This window comes from Delphinapterus leucas, chromosome 6, assembly GCF_059928025.1.
Source record: "Delphinapterus leucas isolate spDelLeu-1000000601 "Yukka" chromosome 6, BTC_Dleu_Yukka2, whole genome shotgun sequence".
NCBI lineage: Eukaryota > Metazoa > Chordata > Mammalia > Artiodactyla > Monodontidae > Delphinapterus > Delphinapterus leucas.
This window is the reverse complement of record NC_143134.1, coordinates 61,557,059-61,571,948: the sequence shown is the minus strand read 5'-3', so window position 1 is coordinate 61,571,948 and position 14,890 is coordinate 61,557,059. Positions and strand designations below refer to the sequence as shown.

The following is a 14,890-nucleotide window of genomic DNA, read 5'->3' as shown; positions in this document are numbered from 1 at the left end:
GCCCAGCCGCTCCGCGGCATGTGGGATCCTCCCGGACCGGGGCACGAACCCGTGTCCCCTGCATCGGCAGGTGGACTCCCAACCACCGCGCCACCAGGGAAGCCCCCTTGCTAGTCTTTCTTAACTCACATGGTACTCTGTTCACTGAAGCTATTATTTTATCTGTTCATTTTTCATGTAAGTCCCTTTTTCTAAGTAAACAAAATGTTTTCTCTGAAATTTCTTCTAGTTCTTCATTTTCAAAGATATGTTCTCCTGGATCTTAATGACAGACCCTTTCCCTTGTTCTTCAGTATTTTCTCACCAAGGGCATAGCTGGTTGTTTTCTTTTTACTTACAGGGTAGTCTACCCAAATTTAGGGTTTTGCCTCAAAAAAGCATACTGTATTTTTAGGTTGAGATTGAGGGCTCTAGAATTGACATAATTGGATCTTATCATTTACTAGCTGGATAACTTTGATTAAATTACTTAATATAAATAAAGAGTAATAATAACCATAATAATGATGATAATAAAATAATAGTGGCTATCATTTATTCAGTGTTACGTGCCAGGCTCTGTGATCAGCGCTTTAAACTCTATCTCAGTTCAATTTCCATACTCGCTCCTTTTTTTATTAATGACTGAATAAATACTTAAATTCTCTACCTCCTCCAATTCTCATTTGTGAAATGGAAATAATAACAGTAATACTGAACTCATAGATTTGAGATGAATATTAAATAAGAGCGTGCATATGAAGTGCTTAGGGTTCAATAAATGATTATTGGTAATGGCAGTAGTTGTAGTACTAGTAACAGTGTTAGTCGAAGTTCCAATTCCAACCAATTTCTAGTGACTGCGGGTCTTTCATCTAATGAACCTCTACTATAAAATGGTGTGCTCTTCTCACCCTACCCCTAGATATGTAAGATCCTACCAAGAAGTACATGAAAACCCTCACTTTCTGGAAAGACAGATGGGACCAAGTTTACAAAGATCCTTATCTGTGGTGTTAGGAATTAAGACTCTAGCCCAGAGTGGAGAATTTTTGAAGGATTCCTGTTAGGAAATGGAATCAGACTGCTAGATGTCTTCCCATACTCTTCACTCCCTCTCTATAACCCATTTCCTAACCCTGTTGGTCTCTGGGTTTATAGCCTTTTAAATTGATATAGAAAAAGCTCTGAACCTAGGGGATGATAATGGGGTGTAATCAAACTTAAATGTCTACAATTTCTCAAGGAATCAACACTGCTATCTTTCATGAGATAAAAGATAGGAAAACCACCACGTTTTAGATTAAATTCCACTACACTGGTCATATAGTTATGGGATAAGTCTCTGAGATTCTAATAAAAGGCTCTCCTTTAGTCTTAGTTTTAGTGTGCTTAGAAAAAACTTTCAAGGTTTTACATATACTCATGGAAGTTTTAGTGAAGAGTTGGGAGAATATGAATGAGAAGTTAAGCCAGAAAGGTGGGCTTTATACTAGATAGCTAATGGTAATGATTTTGCTGTATGCCTAAAAAGACCTGGATTTAAATCTCATTACTCTAAGTCAAAATTCTAGCAGACTTTTTCTTTTTTTTGGTAAAACTTGACAAGCTGATTCTATTTACGTGAAAATACAAAGGACCTAAAATAATTTTTTAAAGTTATTATAAACACTTATTATAAATAAGTTACGGAAATCAAGAAGAAACTTGGTATTGCAAAAGACAGACATATAGATCAATGAGATGGACCAGAAATAGACACATAAATATATGGCTATGGATATTTGGTGTTTATTCCCTTCATATATATATGTGTGTGTGTGTGTGTGTGTGTGTGTGTGTATATATGTGTATATACATATATAATATGTATATATTATATATAATAGGTAGATATGCAATTTATTCTATGTTAATTATACCTTAATAAAGTAAAAATAAATAAATTACCTCCTTAACCTATAAACAGTAGTCTCGAAATTTTCAGAAATCAGTATTTCCACATCACAAAAAGAATCACAAATGAATAAGGAACAGTCAATGTAATCAGGAAAAGTTTTAAAAATAATGACTTCCATTACACGCAATTTTTGCTACTTCTAGAAAGCTGCCTTACCTGTTTCCACATTCATGATCACGCAGACGCTAGGAACATTTCGGTACACTCACTGAACAGAAGCACACAACGGCGAACAGGACTTCGCTATAATTCATTTGATGGGGAGAAGAGAACTGGATCCATCTAAGACTGGTATTCTAAATCAGCAATCATAGTAGGGCACTGCGATTCTCAGTCTGATACGTCCCTACAAAATTCATCCTCAGACCATGCTACATGAGTTAGGAGTTCAGAACATCTCCGAAACAGTCATATCTAGGGTGTGGTGTACCTACAGGGCAGAAGCAGCCCACCGTAACTGTCTCTATGAAACACCCTGCTTTTCCTGACTGAGGTCAGGTTCTGGGGCTGGGGATGTAACCTCAAGAACAAGTTACAATTGATTTAGCCTACTGTAGGTCTAAGCCTCTATTTCATAAATCTTGAACACTGCTGAACAGTCTCTGGCCAGGCATTGCCTTAGATACTGGGTTTACAAATGGAGTTATACAGTCCTCACCTGAAGGTGTTCAGAATCCACTAAGTGAAAAAGACAAGTAAATTGTGATATAGGTGCCATTAAAGCTGTACTACAGACAGGGTCTGGAGAAGTTTCACTGATAAGGTGTCAAGGGGGTACATGCATTCTAGGCAGAAAAACAACACAAAGACATAAAGGCTAAGGCTGGATGCAAGGTCCACGTGGGCAGTGGAAGGGCAAGGAGAGAACACACCATGAAGGGCTGTATTAGATGCCATGGAAAGATTAGGCTTAGCCTAGAGTGGGAACCTTTGACACAGATAGGGGAGGGGAATGAAATAATCAGACTTGCACATTCTGAAGATCACCAGATGTATCACAGGGATAAAGACCCAAGGCAAAAATACCAGGTACAGGAATTAGGAAAATTATTAAAATAATCTAGGTGCTCTAGTTAAAAGGACAGCATGTCAATATTTTTTAAAATAACACATTAAGATTCAGCACTTAAAAAAAGATTTTGCCTTCCTCATCTGTTATAAGAGTAACCCCATCAGTGGTCTTTCCTTGTCTCTCTACTCATCTTTCTACATGCTCTCTCAAAAACTCATGGACACTCCATGGTTCACCAGTCTACATTATATACTTACTTATTTAGAAAACATTGCTTGGCTTGAAAGAATTCAATTCAGAAGATGACTACAATCCAAAATACGAAATTTTGAAACTAAAAATCCACTACACTTACAAAAGTGCCACAAAATAAACAACGGAGCCAGTATCTTACAATAAATCACATCACTCGCCATTGGTGTCTGTCAGTGGCCTCTGTACCTCACCAGAAAAAGGGGCTCCACTGACGCAGACTGCAGCTCGTTGAGAAATACACATGTAAACTCGTATCATTTGCCATGTGACTTCCTGTGCCAGGGCTCCCTGGGGCCTCTTCCTTGATCTCCTGAGGTCTCTAAGCCCCAGACAAACCCTCCAAATCTCAATCTTAGCCCTGCGTCCCAAACCCTTTTCTCCTGATGGCTCATAAGCACTTTAAAAAAACCATTAAAAAAATTACAGCTTTATTGAGATATAACTCTCATACCCTTTTAGAGTGCACAATTCAGTGGTTTGCAGTATATTCAAAGAGTCGTGTATCTATCTAATTCCAGATCATTTTCATCACCTTAAAAAGAAACGCCATACCCATGAGCAGTCACGTATCCATTTCCCCCAACATCTCCAAACCGCTGCCTTTATGGATTTGCCTATTCCAGACATGTCATATCAGTGGAACCATACAATGTATATATTTTAAAAATACATCATGTCACTGTTTGTTTCATGTCATTAACAAGTGCACATGATGATTTTAATGATGATAAGATCAAATCTGAAAGCCAAGTGGTTTTTCTGTGTTCTTCCTCCTGAATGCCTTGGGGAAGTGAATATGCTCAGGTATGGAATAGGGGTGGGGAAGGGGATATCTCTATTGGAGTCAAGAATTAGAAATATTTCAGTGCAAACAGGAAAGTGTCCCTAGTTCTATTACATAAAATAAAATGAAAGAGTGCAAGGCCACTGAAGACCAGCACACAAGTTAAAAGACCCCAAAAGACCCAAAGTTATAACAACTTTGAAAACCAAAACCTGATTTTTTCTTAAATTCTATGACCACCAATGATACTATTAGGTAAAAGCCAACATGAGTCAAATTACCACACAAAAGTACTTGCTTAAGTTACTTGATACCTTGATACTTTCTGATAGTTACAGAAAAAGAAAAAAGAAATGAGATTTTAGTTGATTTGCCTAATAAGTTGAAAACACATTTTTTAATCTTGTGAGGTAGAAACAGATTAAAATCTAGGTAGCTAGATATATATATGTATCGACTTAGCATTTTATTCTGCTTGCAATATACAGAATTGATCCCTCTTTCCAAGCATGATGCTCTCATATGCAAGGTGGGGTCCCCTGGGTGCCTTTGTATAGGGCGATACTTCCAGCAAGCTTAGCTTCTGCAGAGTTCAGTGATTTTAACTAGCCTGGAGCAAGTCCACTCTCTCTGTGATATCGAACAATCCCAGCTTTCCAGCTGTGAGAAGGAAAATGCTTTGCATTATTAAATTGTAGCCATATGCTACAAAAGCCGACCTTGTAAATATGGAGAGGGAAAAGAATTTAAATTGAGAAGAAACTTCAGATGCAGGCGGTCATTGTAAAAGGAACCTGAGATACTTGAGTGAAAGAACTACTCAGGGTAGCAGGCACAGCCATAACCTAACCTAGGCTAATTATAAGGGAGACCTCTTTTCACACGGGGACTCTAACCCTCCCTGTGGGGAACTTAGGCACTCAGCAAAAAAAGAAAAACACGTGACAGTGATGCCTTCCAAAATTTAACAAACTGCAACTTATTTAGCTGCGAGACCTCTTGAAAGTTTTCTGGAACTAGGTGCAGTATAAACTAAGGGCCTACATCAATGTATTAAATTTTCACTTGGACTCTATGTTACCCCATGATGATGTCATGTCAGATAGCACAAGATCATTCTATGCAGTTACAAAGTGAGGAAACAGGAAAAACAAAAGCTTGAATAACTAGCTATAGCCCAAGAACTAGTCATTTCTCTCACAGCTTTGTGAAAGGAGAGTATATCTTAGGTTTAAATTACACTTGTGACTGTGTACCAAGTGAGCCCCTGACCTGTGCAAATGTAAAGCCCATGAACCTCAAAAAAGGGAACGGAAAACAAGATGGAGGCCACTGAGCTCCAGCGACTGCAATAACCTGGCACTGAAGCCTCTTCCTTCATTACTGCCCTGATCCCACAGCCTCAGAAACTCAGCTGCCATCTCTCCCCAAGCTCATTCCCACTGAGGCAAGGGTCACTCAATAGGCCCCTCCATCTCCTCTCCTCACCCCCTGTCCACTGCCCCTTGTCCCGGCAGCCACAGCTATTAAAACTGCCCCCAGGGACTCAAGCGTGGTGCTCTCTGTGAATACCAGGGGACCCAGACTCTGTCCTGCTAAGTCATCTCAATGAAAAGATTTCTCCTCTCTTTCTCTTCGTGGCATGCTCACCAACACTTAGGCCAAGCAGAGACACGGCCAAACTTTTCTCATTTTTCAGAAGGCGATGAACCACAATAAACTGTGTTATCTATCGGGGGCAGGGGAGGAGAGGCAAGGAGAAAGGTGCCAATAATGCAGTGGGATTACCACTGACTTCAGGTTTTGACCCACGAAAAAAATGAGTTTTAACCCACATTTGCCAATAACTAATTGGGACCTTGGGCAAATCACTTAACCTCTCTGCGTTGTTTTCATAAGTAAAGTAGAGAAGTTGGACTAGCCGTCGATAAGCACTGACAACCTGGTTTTTTTTTTTTTTTGAGTAATGTTTCCAAGCATGTGTCAAACAAATAAAGATACTGGATTATAGTAGTAAATTACTCATTTAAAAACTTTAACTGTCTCGGGGGTGGAGGGGTATAAAATATAAATATAACATAAAGCAACAATCATAATACAGGTAGAGAGGCCCAACTCTGCCTGGGAGAATCCAGTAAGACAGATGAAAGAGTTCGGACATAACAGATGAACAAGTGTTTGTAGGGTGGATGCAGCAGTTCCGGCAGAGGAAAGAGCAGAGCACATGGATGAAAGGGAAAGGAAAGGAACCTAGTATACTTGGTATCTGATACTGAACGGCATTTAAAGCCGTGACACAGAATATGGGTATATAAGGAGTGAACCATCAGTTTTCAAGAAAGTCAGATCTGTGTTTTATGAAGTGTCTTCCTACAGAGTCTTAGAAAAAGAAAGAGCAAGGAGAGAATAGAGATAAGGTTTTTGCACTACTGGAAGCAAGAAATCATGTGTAGGGCCCAAATAAGGGTAACGGGAGCTGAGAGGTGGGGTGGATTTTAAAGAGCTTCCAAAAGAAAAGATGAATGAATATGTGGGGGATCCTGAGAGAGAACTTATGAACTACTCTAGCCGAGGGTGTCCGGGAGATTCCGGGGGCCCTGTAGAGATAAAGTCTGGTAGAAAAGAAAACGAATTGAATTTTGGAGTTGTCACCCATGCGACCTATACGGAAACGTGTCCAAAAAGAAGTTGGGCACGTGAAACATTAGGAGAGAGATCTGTTCCAAAGGTATGCATCTAGGAATAATAAGAGGTGAATGAAACTTAAAAGTCACAGGGGGGACTGAAAACACACGGAAAACTAAAGACAGAAATCTGGTTAATAAGTAACTGAAAGAAAACATTATGGTTCCTGGATTACCAGGAAAAGGCCCTGTTTTCAAGAGCACAGGCAACAAAAGCAAAAATAAACAAATGGGACTACATCAAACTAAAAGGCTCTGCACAACAAAGGAAACAATCAACAGTGAAAAGGCAGCCTATAGAATGCGAGAAGACAGCTGCAAACCATAGGTCTGATAAAGGGTTTATCTCCAAAATATATAAGGAACTCCTACAACAATAGCAAAACAAAACAAAGACGATTAATAACCTGGTTTAAAATGGGCTAAGGACTTGAATAGCCTCTTCTTCAAAGAAGATATACAAATGGCCAACAGGCATATGGAAAAAGGCTCAACATCACAAATAATCAGGAAATGCAAATTAAAGTTAAAATAAGATGTCACTTCATACCTGTCAGGATGGCATTATCAAAAAACAAAAAAAGACAGTAAGTGCTATGGAGAATGTGGAGAAACTGGAACCCTTGCACACTGTTGGTAAATGCAAAATGGTGCAGCCACTATGAAACATAACATGGGTGTTCCTCAAAAAATTAAAAATAGAATTACCATATGATCCAGAAATCCCACCTCCAGGTATGTATCGAAAAGAATTGAAATCAGGATCTCAAAGAGGTATGTGCACTCCCACGTTCACTGCAGCGCTATTCATAATAGCGAAGATGTGGAAACAACCTGAATGTCCATCCACAGATGAATGGACAAAGAAAATATGGTATATTCATACAACAAAATACTGTTTAGCCTTTTTTTAAAGGAAATTTTGCTATATGCAACAACATGAATGAATCTTGAGGACATGATGCTAAGTGAAATAAACCAGTCACAGAAAACAAACGCATGATTCCACCTATATGAGGTACCTAAAATAGTATCATAGAATCAGAGTAGAAAGGTGGTTGCTAGGGGCTGGCGCAAAGAGGAAATGGGGAATTGCTAATCAACAGGCAAAAAGTTTCCGTCTGATCAAGATGAATAAGCTCTAGAGATCTGTTGTACAACATTGTAACTAGAATCACTTAAAAATTTCTTAAGAAGGCAGATCTCATGTTAAGCGTCCTTGCCACAATCAAATTTTTAAAAAAATTAAAGCAAGGATAAATTTTTCAGTAGAGCATGGTCAGGTGAACCAAATAAATGTTCAAGAATATGGAAGCGGGAATAGAATGGAAAGGAAACACTGGACTCAGGTCATAAAAAGTGAATTTAATGAGAATCATTTCAAGTGGGGACAGAAGTCCAATTGCAGGAGAAATTAAGTAGAAATTTTAGTCTTTTATATCATGTCATGAAAAAGAAGAGCAAGATGGGTCGCTTGGTTGAAGGGGGTTGTCTGAATGAGGGACAAAATATGCATTTTTTAAAATTTTATTTTGCGGTATGCGGGCTTCTCACTGTTGTGGCCTCTCCCGTTGCGCAGCGCAGGCTCAGCGGCCATGGCTCACAGGCCTAGCCACTCCGCGGCATGTGGGATCTTCCCAGACCGGGGCACGAACCCGTGTCCCCTGCATCGGCAGGTGGACTCTCAACCACTGCACCACCAGGGAAGCCCAATATGCATTATTTTTAAAGTAAGAAGTTGTCAGGAAGAAGTTACTAGAATAAGGGAGATAAACTGAGAGGACCAGGAAAAGTAAGGGACAGAGAACATTTTCAGTGGAGAGAGACAAGTTGGTAGTTTCAGAAAGAAGGAGCACTATGGAAAGGCAAGTAGGAAAAATATTTATACAATGTGAATACAAGAGACTAAGATATAAAGTGTTGCCAGGGGAAAAGCAATCTCAAAAGATACATTTGTACTCTTTCTCTTGTCATTATTAAAAACTATGTAACAAAATTTCATTCCACGTTTCCTGGCAGGCCAAAAGGCTTACTTTAGGAAAAAAAAGGACTACCTTAAAACTAAAATTCTATTCCACCGTGAGACTTGAAAATATCTGTTTCTTTTGTCTCTTTTATATAACCTCTAACATCCTATTCTTATGCATCTTATGATCTGTAACTCTGTTTATGTCATCTAAAGTCTTTAGGGGAGTGCAGTGTAAAAATTCAACACATTTCTATTGGGAGTCACAACAAATGATACTTCCTGCAGAAAGTCTTCTTGATCAACGCAGCTGGAAGAGAAAGTAGGATGAAAGAGCCCTCCCTTTTACCTTTTACCAAGCACCTGCTACTTGCCAGGTATGCTCTCCCATCTAATGTTTACAACTGGCATGGGTATAATTGACTGTGCTGAGTTCCAGAGAAGGGGGCTGATTTGGTCATGGCCCTCATGATCATTGTAAAACTTAGAACCTTGATTCAGGGGAAATTTTTAATGCCAACGTTCATATTCGTTGCACTTCACCACACTCCTTACACAATGGCTGGAAACAGTATTTCACAACTTTGAACTCCCATGACACTTGAGTTGTAGCACTAAGTAATATTAGGTTTTCACAATATGTATAGAATATTGTATGTACTTATGGGCTGAAACCTTGGGGAGAGCAAGGTTTATGTGTAATTCACTTTTCAATCTTCCACAGCATTTAGTCTAATGCCATGCACAAAATAGATGCCCATTATATATCTGTGGCTGAAAAATCTACCTAGAGACAGCTCTTTCAGGGCTGTTTATTGTTCTTGGTGTGGAATGGTGGAGGACAAATGGCTGTCTCTACTCATATAGAGCTGAATCAATCCACGCCCTGTCTCCTGGAATGTAGTATTTAATTCTGAGCTCAGCAACCAGTTGGCACTCAATTAGTAGTATTCATGGCCTAACAGGGTGGATAATTGGGGCGATATAGATAAATCCGCTTCTTTCATGTCCTTATAAAATATTCCTAAATTGTCTTTCTTTTCCCCCCAAAACTAATATTACAAGTGATCAGACTGGACCCATTGTAGAGGCTGGGCATGGTGCCAACTGCGATGTAGATCAACTTTTGAGGAGTGAGTTACACATGAGCAGCCATAATGCAACCTGCAAAAATAAGTAGCTGAGGACTATTGCCTCCTGGACCTTTTAAGATTAATCTGCTAACAAAACTCATTTCCTTTACTCTGAGTTCCATCCTAAATTTGAACATTTAAGAACTTTACTAATGTGATGTCTTCAAAAAAGTTAGAGGATAAAGAAGAAAAATGTCTCTGAAACAAAATCTATTAGGAAAAAAATCCTTTGATTTTTGTACTGACTCCCATGGACTTCATTCTCAAATTACTTAAAAGCTTTACCTATTGTGTTGGCCCAAAAGTTTGTTTGGCTTTTTCCATAACATCTTATGAAAAACCCAAATGAACTTTTGGGCCAACCCAATATGATGTCAGGTCTTACCACAGTTAACCCATCCTTTTACTGTCTTTCTATTTCTACTTTTATGAATAGAAAGCCTGTTTATAGTCTATTGCATATTGTAAAGAGCCGAAGTTTAGAATCAAGTATCATGAAATAGTGCATTACCCCCCATAAAAAAAGTTGATTCTGGTGGATATGATAAATAAGGATATGAGAATGAGTGGGCATGAACTTATTAACTGAGGAGTGAATGGACTGTTATAAAAGAAAAAGTCAGAGTGAATTTTCCCCTTTCTTTGACCTTGAACACGATATTCTAAGATAAAACATGCTCTCTGAGGTCATGCAGGGCCTATACAAATATATCTGCCTTCATACGCAAATAGCAGAGAAAAATGTTGTATTATTTCTGTAACTATTAGAGAGTACCGTTTGTCCCAAATGCTAAATTTTGACAAAAACAAAGTGAAAAGTCAAACAAACGTAGGCCCCAGTGATCCCTGCAGATAATGACCACAACTGCAGACGCTAGTTTTCTTCATAATTATTTGGTTGGTTTTCATTAGTTTCATGACAACCATTTGGTAGCTTCAATCTCAGTATCTATAAAGTAGAGTAGGGGAGAAATCAACCTCAAAATTTGTTTGATTTAAAAATTTTCTTAAATGCAAGACCAGCATATTATTATAGTTAATAGATACTATTACGGGTCAAAGGAAAAATCAAAAGAGAAATTAAAAAATACCTTGAGACAAATGAAAATGGAAATGGAACACACCAAATTTTATGGGATTCAGCAAAAGCAGTTCTAAGAGGAAAGTTATTGTGACAAAAGTCTATCTCAAGAAACAAGAAAAATCTAAAATGAACAACCTAAATATATACTCAAGGAACTAGAAAAAACAACAACCAAAGCCCAAAGTTAGTAGAAGGAAGAAAAAACAAAGATTAGAGCAGAAATAAATGAAATAGAGACTAAAATGATAATAGAAAAGGTCAATAAAATTAAGAGCTGGTTCTCTGAAAAGATAAACAAAATTGATAAACTTTTATCTAGACTTACCAAGAAAAAAAGATAGATGCCTTAAATAAATAAAATCAGAAATGGAAGAGGAGACATTACACCTGGTACCACACAAAGTATCATAAGAGATTACAATGAACAATTATACTCTAGCAAATTGAACAACCTAGAGGAAATGGACAAATTCCTAGAAACATACAACCTACCAAGAGTGAATTGTGATGAAATAGAAATTCTGAACAGACCAATTACTAGTAAGGATATTTAATCAGTAATCCAAAACCTCCCAAAGAAACAAAAGTCCAGGAACAGACCGCTTCACCAGTGAAATTTTTTTGGACATGTATTTCCTTGTTGAGAAATTTCTAACAGAGCTTCCCTGGTGACGCAGTGGTTAAGAATCTGCCTGCCAATGCAGGAGACACAGGTTCAAACCCTGGTACAGGAGGATCCCACATGCCACGGAGCAACGAAGTCCATGTGCCACAACTACTGAGCCTGCGCTCTACAGCCCGCGAGCCACAACTACTGAAGTCCACACGCCTAAAGCCCATGCTCCACAATAAGAGAAGCCACCACAATGAGAAGCCCACGCACAGCAACGAAGACCCAATGCAGCCAAAAATTAATTAATTAATTAATTATTTTTACAAAAAGATGTTAAAAAAAAAAGAAATTTCTAACAGAGCTATCATTAAGTACCTTTGTCAGGAGATGCCTACAAGAATCTAGATTGGAAAACGGGGACAGGCAAGACTGTCAGCTCTTCTTGCAAATCCACACAACATTGGGACAATCAGCCCAGCCTTTAGGTGCAAGGTGATGGATCACCCAAGGTATAGCCCAGCATCCGCCATGTGCAGATCTAGATGAACAGCAGGAAACTTCACAGGTGTAGATTTAAAGTGCAGCCCGAAATGACGAATGACTTTCTTTGGTAGTGCCCAAACAAGACACCAGAACAGAATCTGTAGAAAATCAAATCTATCATGATCAGCATTCCTACCTGAATGCAGTTAACCTACCACATATTCAAAGAAGAATCAATACAATCCTTCTCAAACTCTTCTAAAAAAATCAAAAGTATGTCCAAAGTCACGTTATGAGGTTAGCATTACCTTGGTACCAAAACCAGATAAGGATGTCACAGGAACAGCAATAACAACAAAAATTATAGGCCAATATCCCTCATGTACATAGATGCAAAAATCCTCAACAAAGTATCAGCAAAGCAAATTCAACAATACGTTAAGAGGATCATACACCATGATCAAGTAGGATTTATTCCAGTGGTGCAAGGATGGTTCAATAACCACAGATGATATACTACATTAAGGAATGAAGCATAAAAATTATTTGATCATCTCAATAGATGCGAAAAAAAATTTTTGACAAAATTCAACATCCATTCATGATGAAAACTCTCAACAAAGTGGGTACAGAGAAAATGTACCTCAACATAATAAAGACCATATATGCAATCCAACAGCTAACATCACACTCAATGGAAAAGCTGAAACCTTTTCCTCCAAGATCATGAACTAGACTAGGATTCCCACTCTCTCCAGTTTTACTCAACATAGTACTGGAAGTCCTAGCCAGAGCAATTAGGAAAAGAAGAAGAAGAAAAAAAAAAAGAAATAAAAGGCATCCAAACTGTAAAGGAAGAAGCAAAACTGGCACTATTTGCGGATAACATGATATTTTATATGGAAAACCCTAAAACTCCATCAGAAAACTGTTAGAACTAATAAATAAGTTACAGGACATAAAATCAATACTCAAAACTCTGTTGCATTTCCATACATTAATAATGACCTAAAAGATAAAGAAATTAAGAAATAAGAAAACAATCACATTTACAATTACATCAAAAAGAATAAAATATCTAGGAATAAATTTAACTAAGGAGTTGAAAGAACTGTATATTGAAAACTACAAGACGTTAATGAAAGAAATTGAAGAAGACACAAATTAATGGCAAGATATTCTGTGCTTATGGATTATGATAAATAATATTGTTAAAATGTCCATACCACCCAAAGCAATATACAGATTCTATGCAATTCCTATCAAAACTGCAATGGTGGGCTTCCCTGGTGGCACAGTGGTTGAGAGTCCACCTGCTGATGTAGGGGACGTGGGTTTGTGCCCCGGTCTGGGAAGATCCCATATGCCATGGAGCGGCTAGGCCCGTGAGCCATGGCTGCTAAGCCTGCACGTCCAGAGCCTGTGCTCCGCAACGGAAGAGGCCACAACAGTGAGAGGCCCGCGTAACGCAAAAAAAAAAACTCCAATGGCATTTTTCACAGAAATAGAAGTTATAAAATTTATATGGAACAAAAAGAGATCCCTAATAGCCAAAGCAGTCTTGAGAAAGAAGAACAAAGCAGGAGGCATCGCTCCCTGATTTCAAACTATATTACAAAGCTATAGTAATTAAAAGAGTGTGGTATTAACATAACACAGACATACAGATCAATGCAACAGAATAGAGAACCCAGAAATAAACCCACACATATATGGTCAATTAATTTTTAACAAAGGAGCCAAGAATATACAATGGGAAAAGGACAGTCTCTTCAATAAATGGTGTTGGAAAAATTGGACAGCAGCCAGATGCAAAAAAATGAAACTGGACCACTATCTTATTGTACTCAAAAATTAACTCCAAATGGATTAAAGACTTGAATGTAAAACCTGAAACCATAAACCTTCTAGGAGAAACACAGTAAGCTCCTTGACATAGACCTTGGTAATGATTTTTTAAAATCTGACACCAAAAGCAACAACAACAAAAGAAACATAAACAAGTGGGACTACATCAAACTAAAAAGCTCTGCATAACAAAGGAAACTATCAACAGAATGAAAAGGCAACTTACTGAATGGGAGAAAATATTTGTAAATCATATATCAGGTAAGGAGCTAATATCGAAAATACATAAAGAACTCATACAACTCAACAGCAAAAAATCAAACAATCTGATTTTAAAAATGGGCAGATCCGAATAGATGTTTTCCAAAGAAGACATACAGATGGCCAACGCAGGTACATAAAAATATGCTCTACATCTTTACTCACCAGGGAAATGCAAATTGAAACCACAATGAGCTATCACCTTACACTTGTTAGAATGGCTATTATCAAAAAGACTAGAAATAACAAGTGTTGGAGAGGTTACAGAGAAAAGGAAACCCTTGTGCTCTGTTGGTGGGAATGTAAATTGGTGCAGCCACTATGGAAAAGAGAATGGAAGTTACTCAAAAAATTAAAAATAGAACTAGCACATGATCCACAGATTCCATGTCTGAGTATTTATCCAAAGAAAATGAAAACACAAATTCCAAAAGATATATGCACCCCCATGTTCTTTACAGCATTATTTACAATAGCCAACAAATGGAAACAACCTAAGTGTCCACTGATGGGTAAATGGATAAAGAAATTGTGGTATGTAGGTGGTACATACATACAATGGAATATTATTCAGCCATAAAAAAGAACAAAATCTTGGGCTTCTCTAGTGGCGTAGTGGTTGAGAGTCTGCCTGCCGATGCAGGGGACGCAGATTTGTGCCCCGGTCCAGGAAGATCCCACATGCCGCGGAGCAGCTGGGCCTGTGAGCCATGGCCGTTGAGCCTGCGCATCTGGAGCCTGTGCTCCGCAACGGGAGAGGCCACAGCAGTGAGAGGCCCGTGTACAGCAGAAAATAAATAAATAAATAAAAAGAACAAAATCTTGCCA

General features: G+C 38.3%; 1 protein-coding gene across 6 annotated transcripts in view; it reads right to left on the bottom strand.

The window, feature by feature from the left end:
- The window catches only part of NFIB (nuclear factor I B), a 229,066-nt gene that overhangs the window by 76,998 nt on the left and 137,178 nt on the right, over nt 1-14,890 (bottom strand). The window lies entirely within an intron of this gene.